We start from the raw sequence: 8,720 nt of genomic DNA on the forward strand, positions 1-8,720 counted from the left end.
GAGATACTCTTCCTCCTCCTCCCCTACCTCTCCTCCTCCTCCTCTCTTCCTTTCTCTAAGCTAGCAGTATTGAAGGGTAAAACAATACACTACTGGGTGGGAAGGGAGCAGAAAGCTGCCTTGGGTGACCTTCAGGCTCCACACCCATTCCCACACGCAGCCTCCAGCCCGCAGGCGCATGAGGAGGCTGAGGAAGAGGATGGAGTTTCGTGACTCTGATGGCCCCAGAGGTCATTTCCTGCCGTTTCATTACTCAACCAAGGCTTGCTGCACTTCCTGGCCCATCTGTTACTCCTCCTGTCGGCCACTCCTCTCTCATACCCGACTTCACACCTCACCCGCGCTGAAGCTCATCCCCTCTGACGTGTCTGTATGTTAACAGCCATCCCCACTCGCAGCCTTTCACGTGCTCCTCTCCCACATGCTTGGAAGGATTCAAGCTGAAGGCAAAGCAGCTGAAGCCTTGGGATGTGTATGCATGATGCTGACCTCCAGAGGACCACGTCTGAGAACCAGATTGTTTCACGAACCAGTTACCACAGACATATCCAACTGCTGCTGTTGAGGAATCTCTGTTCTAAGGCAACATTTGACACTGCAGGGATGCACGTACCACTGAGCACTGAGCTTGTGACAGCAGCACAACAGCTAATTTTTAAGAAGTGAACACAACTCAGCAGTGAAAGGCTCCAAGAAGCGGTGTTTCAGCTGCTCAGCATCCCTACCCAAGCCACCCACACCCCACTTCTGCCAAAGATGGGTAGGTCAGCTGAAGAGCCCCCTGGAAGCAACCCCAGGCCAGAAATCAGAGTGATCACAAGTGTCTTTTCCACACACCTAAGGAAGGCTGAGCCAAGTCCAGCTCATCTGAACCCAGAACTCCCAGCCTTCACCCCTAATAAATCAGAGCTCAAGCACTGCCGCTGCTCCCAGCTCCCCTGCCATCCCCCAGGCTGCAGGAGGAGAAGCAGATGACACCACCACCACCACTATTTAAGCACTGGTCAGGGGAAGATTCGGCATGATGATTATTTTTGCTAATCTCTGCTGCAGAATCAGAGTCCTGGGCAGGCAGCACTGCACTGAATGGCAATTAGCCAGGGGGATGGACAGAACTCCATCACAGCAGAGCTGCATCCGTGCACACCAGCACCAAGCATCACAGACTGCCACAGAATCAGAGAATCCCAGCCTGGTCTGGGTTGGGAGTGACCCCAAGGGTCCCAGAGCTCCAACCCCCTGCCACAGGCAGGGACACCAACCTCCAGGCCTGGAGCTACACAAGGTTGCCCAGGGCCCCAGCCAACCTGGCCTGGAACACCCCCAGGGACGGGGCACCCACCCCCTCTCTGGGCAGCCCCTTCCAGCCCCTCACCACTCTCTCTGCAAAGAACTTCCCCCCAATCTCTCCTCTCCCCCTTCCCTCCTCCAGCTTCACTCCATCCCCCTTGTCCTGCCAGTCTCTGCCCTTTAACAAGCTGATTCCCCTCCTGTTCCTCTGCTCCCTTCAGGGACGGGGAGGCTGCAGTGAGGTCCCCCCACAGCCTTCTCTTCTCCAGGCTGACCCAGCCCAGCTCCCTCAGCCTCTCTCCATGGGAAGCTGCTCCAGCCCTCTGAGCATCCCCGTGGCTCCTCTGACCCCTCTCCACCAGCCCCACATCTCCCTTGTGTTGGGCCCCAGCTCTGGCCACAGGACTCCAGCTGGGGAGGGCAGAGCAGAGAGGGACAATCCCCTCCCTGTCCCTGCTGCCACCCCTCTTCTGGCATCAAATAAGCCCAAGTCCAACACTTCACCCCTGGGTAAAAACCTGCTGGATTGCATCCTAAATTAAACTTTATCAGAGCTGCTACAAGCACAATTATCACTCAAAGCCCCAAAGGGACAGGCTAGCTTTAGGAACTCTCAAGGTTTGCAGCCCTGTCTTTCTAAGCCATGCCTTTATTTTAAAATAAACACATTTAAAATGCATTTTTGCCCACAAAAATCTCATGACTAGATGGAGCTAACCAAACCTTGGTACACACTACGCTCTCCAAAACCCATGAATCATCATTTAATACCATAAGCAGCTTTATTAATTCATGTACAGCTATCTGAAGAACTTCTAATGCTGCAGCTGTCAATCCCTGAGATCAATGCAGGAAGCTTTTGCCTTCAGTAAGCAGGAGTTGGGGGGGAATCTAAGTCAGGTATCTCTAGTTGGAGCTACCCAGGGCTTTGTGTTCTAGGAATTAGTTTCTATCCCTCCCTCCTTCCTTGAAATAGGCTGCTTGACATTTAAAAATAGCCCTATTCTTCATTTTTAAATGCACTCCCATGAGTCAGAAATTAAAGTGGAAAAGCCTTATTAATTCATCTCCCCCAAGTTCTTGGCTTATTAGTTCATCTCCCCCAAGTTCTCTGCAATGAAAGCCTGCCCTTTGTTTTGCTTTGTTCAGGCTGGAGGCAGGTGATGAGCAGCACTGGCTTCTCCAGGAGCCTGCACCTTGAGGTGCAGCATCCCCAACGCCCAGCTGAGAGCAGCCTTTATGCTCAAATCATCTCAGACCTGCAAAGAATTTGTCTGGGGTGACCCCCTCCTTTAAAGCCTGTGCCTGCAGGTACTAACCCTGCACTAAACCCAGCTGTTCCTACCAAGGTGCTGGCACGAAGCACTGAAAACACAAAGCCCACTAAAAAATACCAATTCCCTGAAAGATGATGGGCATGAAGTCAGGATTCAATCAGCAGACAGCAGTCCCAGGGGCCAGGATACACTGGGAGCTCACAGGGGAAATGCAGAGTCCTCCTCTCATCCTTTTCCCCACACTCTCTCCCCAGAGTGCAGCCCATCCAGTGACAGGTAAGAAAATACACCCGTGGGGACTCTGCTTACCACCCTCACAGGTTCCCTCTCCCTGCCCTGAGAGCCAGAGCCAGCATCTCCCCCTCCAACCCGCCCTGCGAGCTGCTGCACGACCTCAGCACAGCTAATTAGCAGGCTATATTTACTCTGCTTGCAGATGGTGGGTGCTCCCACACACACCAGGGAAGTTACAAGCAACAAGTGGCTGGGTGGTAAGGGTGGCTCTTCCAGATCCCACCCAGGGCCAGTTTGCAGCTCTCCAAGCATGAGATGCTGGAGCCAGCATCCGTGGCTGTGACACAGGGAAAGGGACAGGTACCCAGGGAGGAGCACAGCCCAGGCAGCCACAGACTGAGGGTCTCCCCGTGAGCAAACCCTGGCACAGATGCCACACATCCCACAGAGACCCAGCCAGCCACCTTACAGCGACACAGAGCTCACTCCCAGGCAGCAGCCACACAGCTTTCCTGCTCACACAGAGCAGGAGGATGTGCCTGCCTGCCTGCAGCCCTGGGGGACACGGATTTCACCTGTTCTGTGAAGGGAAAGGACCTGCTGACCCTTCTCCCCCCGTCCCAAGGGCACAGGAACTCCTTTATAAGGCTGGGAAATCACAACTCCCTCACTCCTTCCAACCCAACAGGACAGTGGTCTTAAACAGCAGTCTGAGAATGCTACAGAGGCTCCTTCTGACAGCCAGCAGCTTCCCACATCACTTACCCCAGCCTAAACCTGCTCTCTACAAACACACTCGCCACCTGTTGCACTCCTTGGCTGGATTTTCAGCTGGTTTCTTTTAAACTCACCTCCAAGTTCTCAATGAGACCAGGTTTAAGAGCACAGCTCTCACCATATCAGACTGATAAGAACCCCAAAGCACATTTCCCTGTGTTCACAGAGTGATGCACAGGCAGAGGGAACCCAAATCTCCCCTATTTCCAGGGAAAGCATCCTTTTGAATTCATCCACTAATGTACAAACCCCACTAGCATTGTCTCCTGAGGGGAAAATATTAGGTTTCTTATTTCCAGGAGATCCTGCTTCCCCTCTTTGGCCTTAATTTCTCTGTCATCTAACAGGGGGGTTAGGGAGCTCGCTACTGTATCTTGCCTCAACCCAGAACACCTGCACTTCATGTTACAAGGAGAGTAACACAGCCCAATTCTGCACATTCCCCAACATAAACCAGTCACAAGCTTTTCCTACAGCCAGGAATGGCTTTACAACTCACTCATCATTAGGAACAGGGGTCTTGGGGGTTCAGATGGGGGAAGCAGATCTCCCCCCTCCCCCTCCTCCATCACCCTTTTTCCAGGGCAGGTGGGAAGCAGGTGTTAAGAGCCATAAATCCCCAAGCCATGTGGGCTTCAGGCTTCAGCTGTGCCCAGACAGCAAAGCTGTTTACACTCCTATTTCTTAAAGCTCATCTGCAGTCAGACAGGAGACCTGAGTCTGGCTTTCCACCCTGTCCTATCAGCATCTCTGGGTACCACACAGGCTCTGCAGGGATGTGCAAACACCCATCACCCCCGTACGAGCTGGGTGATGGGGAGACACAGCACATGCTCTGCTCCCTGCAAGGATGCTTCAGGGAAGAAATCATTCCACACCTCAGAAAAGCCTAACCCCAGGGGAGTGCGACTGTTGCCCCTGCAGTTTAATGCCATCCAAAGCCACTTTTTATAAACAAGGAAAAAAAACCCCAAATCCTAAAGCATTTGTAGTAACCAGCCTCATTAAAAACTACCCAAAGCTAAGGCACTGCTGTTCTCGGTGTAGCTGATGCTTTAGCCACCCTCATTAGCACCTTCACGAGGTTCTACTGATGAACACAGATCATCAGGAACACCGGCAATCAACCAACACACGACAGGGGGAAACTGTGGATTAAAACAGAAGACTACTGGGGAAAACACAAGGTTTAAGGCCTCACCTCTGCCCTCAGAGCCCAGCAGCCATCCACCAGCTCAAATAATCTCTGCCTCCTGCCCTCCCCCCGCGTTAAATCCCAGCGGGGCTTAATCTCCCGTTCATCTGCCCTCTATTCCCAGCCGCCCGGCAGCATCCCCCACACACTCAGCCCCTCGCCCTTTGCGATGGGGAATTAGCGCTGGGTCTGGCCCCTTCTTCTTTGCTCTTCGGGGTCGATGGAGCCTCCCATCACAAGCTAGGAAGTAAAGCTTCGATTGCTGTTTGCTACGGAGAAGTTAAGTGGGTTCCCCCCTCCTCCCCCCCCGATTCACAGCATCACAGAGTCACAGGGGATGGAAGGGACCCCCAGAGCTCATCGGGTCCAACCCCCTGCCCAAGCAGGGTCCCTCTTCTTGCCTTATTTATAGTTCCCAAAATGACAGCAAGGCCAGGGAAAGACTCCCTGCTCCAAACTGGCTTAGAGGGCATGACAGCCTATTGCATCCTTCTGAGAACAACGAATTCCTGGCAATTTAAGGATGCAAAATAAAGCCACAGAGGTATGAGGACCAGTAAAACACGCAAGGGCAGAGAGACTCACAGGATCATCGGGGCTGGAAGGGGCCTCCCGAGCCCCTGGGGTCCAGCCCCCTGCCCAAGCAGGGTCCCTAGGACAGGGCACACAGGTCCAGATTCCCAGGGAGACGCTCGGCATCCCAACTTTACACGGGGCTGAAGAGAGAAGCCCAACACCCCTCCGGGCTCCTCTCCCGGCTCCTCTCCGCCCCGCTCCGAGCCCGGGGGGCTGCGGGGAGCCCGGACCCCCCCACAGCGGGGATTCGGCGCCCAAAATCCCTCTCCCGACAAGGCGCTTTTAATCCGCCGCCCGCACGTTGTCCTGCGGCCCCCGGGAGCCCAGGAGGAATCGCATCCCCGGGGACAGAGCCGCGGGCCGGCCCCATCCCGGCTCGTCACGCACCCGAGCGCCGGGCCGGGCTCGTCCCCGCTCGGGGAGGCTCCCAGGAACCCGCCCGGCCTGGGCAGGGAGGGGGATGGACGGCTTCAGCCCGGCGCTCCGCACGCCCGGTACCGGAGGCAGCGGCCCGGGGGAGGGCGGCTCGCCCGCAGACCCTCCACCAGTTAACGGGGATGAGGGAAGGGGGGGCAGGCAGGCAGGCGAGCCCCGCTCCTGCGCTCCGGGCCCCGTTCCGCCCCCCTCGCCCCTTCCCCGGGCACCCACCGCCCCCCCCATCACCCCGCTCACCTGCTCAGCAGCAGCAGCAGCAGCGGCGCTGCCGCCCGGCCGGGGCACAGCGCGGCGCCGCCGCCCTCCTCCCCCGCATGGCTGCCGAGGCGGGACAGCGGCCCCGAGCCCGGCCCGGCCGCACAATGGCTGCGGCGGCGCGGGCAGCGCCCCGGCTCCCGCGATACTTGGGGCTCGGCCCGGCGCAGCGGGGACGCGGTGGGAGGGGGGGGTGTCCCCGCAGCGGGCGCGGAGCCGGGGGAGGGAGGGAGAGGCGGGCGGGCAGGTGCCGGGAGGCGGCTCCTCCGTATAAATAGCGGCTGCCGGGAGGCGGCGGGAGGCGGCGCCGCCGGGTCCCCGGCGGGAGGGGGATGTTGATCGGGGCGTCCTCCGGCTCCGCACCCCCTGCTTCGGGGGGGATCCGGAGGGAAATGAACGTCTCCCCGGGCTCCAGGCAGCTGCCGTGGCCGGGCGGCGGCTGCCCCCGGGAGGGAGGGAGGGAGGGGAGGAGGGTGCCGGTGTCTGCTCCGTGCCCGTCCCGTCCCGTCCCGTCCTTCCCCCTCAGCCGGTGGCCACGGGTGAAACCCCCGGGGAACACGGGTGAAGGGCCTGGGGAACACGGGTGGAACCCCCGGGGAACACGGGTGAAGGGCCCAGGGAACACGGGTGAAACCCCTGGGGAACACGGGTGGAACCCCCAGGGAACACGGGTGGAACCCCTGGGGAACACGGGTGGAACCCCTGGGGAACACGGGTGGAAGCCCCAGGGAACACGGGTGAAGGGCCCAGGGAACACGGGTGAAACCCCTGGGGAACACGGGTGGAACCCCCAGGGAACACGGGTGGAACCCCTGGGGAACACGGGTGGAACCCCTGGGGAACACGGGTGATACCCCCAGGGAACACGAGTGGAGGCCCCAGGGACAGGCGCGGTCCCGGCGCTGTGTCAGCGCCAGGAAAAGCCCTCTCAGCCGGGCAGCCAGGGCAAGAGGCACCGAGCCCCGCGCTGCCCGTAACGCCTGCGAGCTCCGGGTGCAGCAGCCTGAGGGTGAAGCTCCAGCACCCCGGGCAGGCTGGTGAAGGGCTCTCGTGACGCTTTCTCCAGTTTCCCAGGGCCAGGTTGTCCCATCACCCCGGGACCACCCAGGTGACAAGCTGCCCTCACCCTCTGGCCCCAGCCCTGGCTGCAGGAGAACCTCTGGCCAGTTGTGTTCACATGTCAACACCCTGATTTTCTCCACTAAAGAATCCCAGACAAGCTGGTGGATGGTCACTGAAAGGTGCCCCGAAGCAGCTGCGTGTCACCAGGCTTCAGGTGCGATCCCGAGGAGGCTCCGGCCACCCCACCCAAGGGTCCCACATCCCGGCAGAGGAAGGATGCACGTACAGCTGGGCTGTTTTCTCAAGCCATCACCCACAGAGCTTCCAGGCCCACCTCTTGTATCGAGGGTGGCAGCACGCTTTCAGCCTGGCTGAGGGGTCATCACTTTTGGGAGGGATGGACCCTCCTGACTTTCAGTGGGGAAGGACAGCAAACCAAACCAGCAGAGCTGCCCACCCTGTTTCCCTGGCTGGCTGCACGAGGACTGCGTAGGCTGCGACTCTCTTCTCAAGGAGCAGTGGATAGAAGGGCTGGGAAGTTCTGGATTTTGCTTCAGGGGGTGGGTGTGGGTGTGGGTGTGGGTGTGGGTGTGCTCCTTCCCCTCCTTCCAGACCTGGGTGTGACTGCACTGGGCAGCACTAGAGCAAAGTGGACAAGTCCTGCCTTAGAGCTTTCCACTGTGGGATGAGAGATGCCTGGTACAACCCTGGAACCTAACTGCACAAGCTAGCAGCTCTGGGGATGGAACCCTCTGGGCACACTGTATTTCCCCTTCCCCTTACAATACAATTAATAAAAGCATTTCTCAGCATGCTCTAAAATCACTTTGGGAGTGGATGGCTTGCTGGCCTTTTGCTTCCCTTCTCCAAACACACCAGAAGGCTGCTGGGAATGTTTTACCACCTCGCTGGGGCACAGAGTCTGTTCAGTGTATGGGATGTGTAGCCTTTAAAGTATTAAATTATCCCCACTAAATGCTTTCCAGTGCAAGGCTGGGAATCCACAGCTACGTGCCTCTCTGAGGATGAGCAACTCAGTTCCTCTGCATTGCAGCTTTTTTCCCTCTACCCTCACATGGGCATTGCAAACATTAATTGCTTCCTCTGAAGTGTGTGGAGATGCAGAAATGGAAGGTGCCTGTCTGAGTGCAAAGTACTCTTCCTCTGCTCGTTTTTAATACTAGGAGTGGGATGTTTGCTCCCAGTTGGAAGATGGTACCATGGTAGAAGCAGCAAATAATCCAGAGAGCTCAGCAGCCTTGAAGCCATCCTCTCCCTCCACAGTTCACAAGCATGGAAGAAGGAGCAAAGCTCGGTGTCTGCATCATTCCATCAGCCCAAATGCTGTGTCAGACCCTGGGCAATGCCACCCCTTGGAAAGGGTGGTGTGAAAATACCTCAGAGCGGGTTTGTCTCACAGAAGGACCTTGTTTTGCCTCCGTGCACCATCACAGAGCAGGAATGTTGACTTGTCTCCAGAGTTTCCCCTTTAGGGCACACAACAGACTATGGGTGTCTGTATTCACGAAGACACCCAACCTCCACGTGCTACTGGGATGCTTCCAGCTCCTGACAGAGAGCTGCTCACATCTTCAGTGTGCAAATACATCTCCCCCATC

General features: G+C 57.4%; 1 protein-coding gene across 1 annotated transcript in view; it reads right to left on the reverse strand.

Annotated features, from left to right (window-relative positions):
• GALNT13 (polypeptide N-acetylgalactosaminyltransferase 13) overlaps positions 1 to 6,094 on the reverse strand; it is a 75,277-nt gene extending 69,183 nt beyond the window's left edge. The window contains exon 1 of the mRNA XM_084265330.1: positions 6,022 to 6,094. The gene's annotated coding sequence lies outside the window, so the exon portion shown is untranslated. The remainder of the gene's footprint in view (positions 1 to 6,021) is intronic.
• Positions 6,095 to 8,720: the final 2,626 nt, after the last annotated feature.

This window comes from Gallinula chloropus (assembly GCF_964237585.1).
Source record: "Gallinula chloropus genome assembly, chromosome: 5".
Lineage (NCBI taxonomy): Eukaryota > Metazoa > Chordata > Aves > Gruiformes > Rallidae > Gallinula > Gallinula chloropus.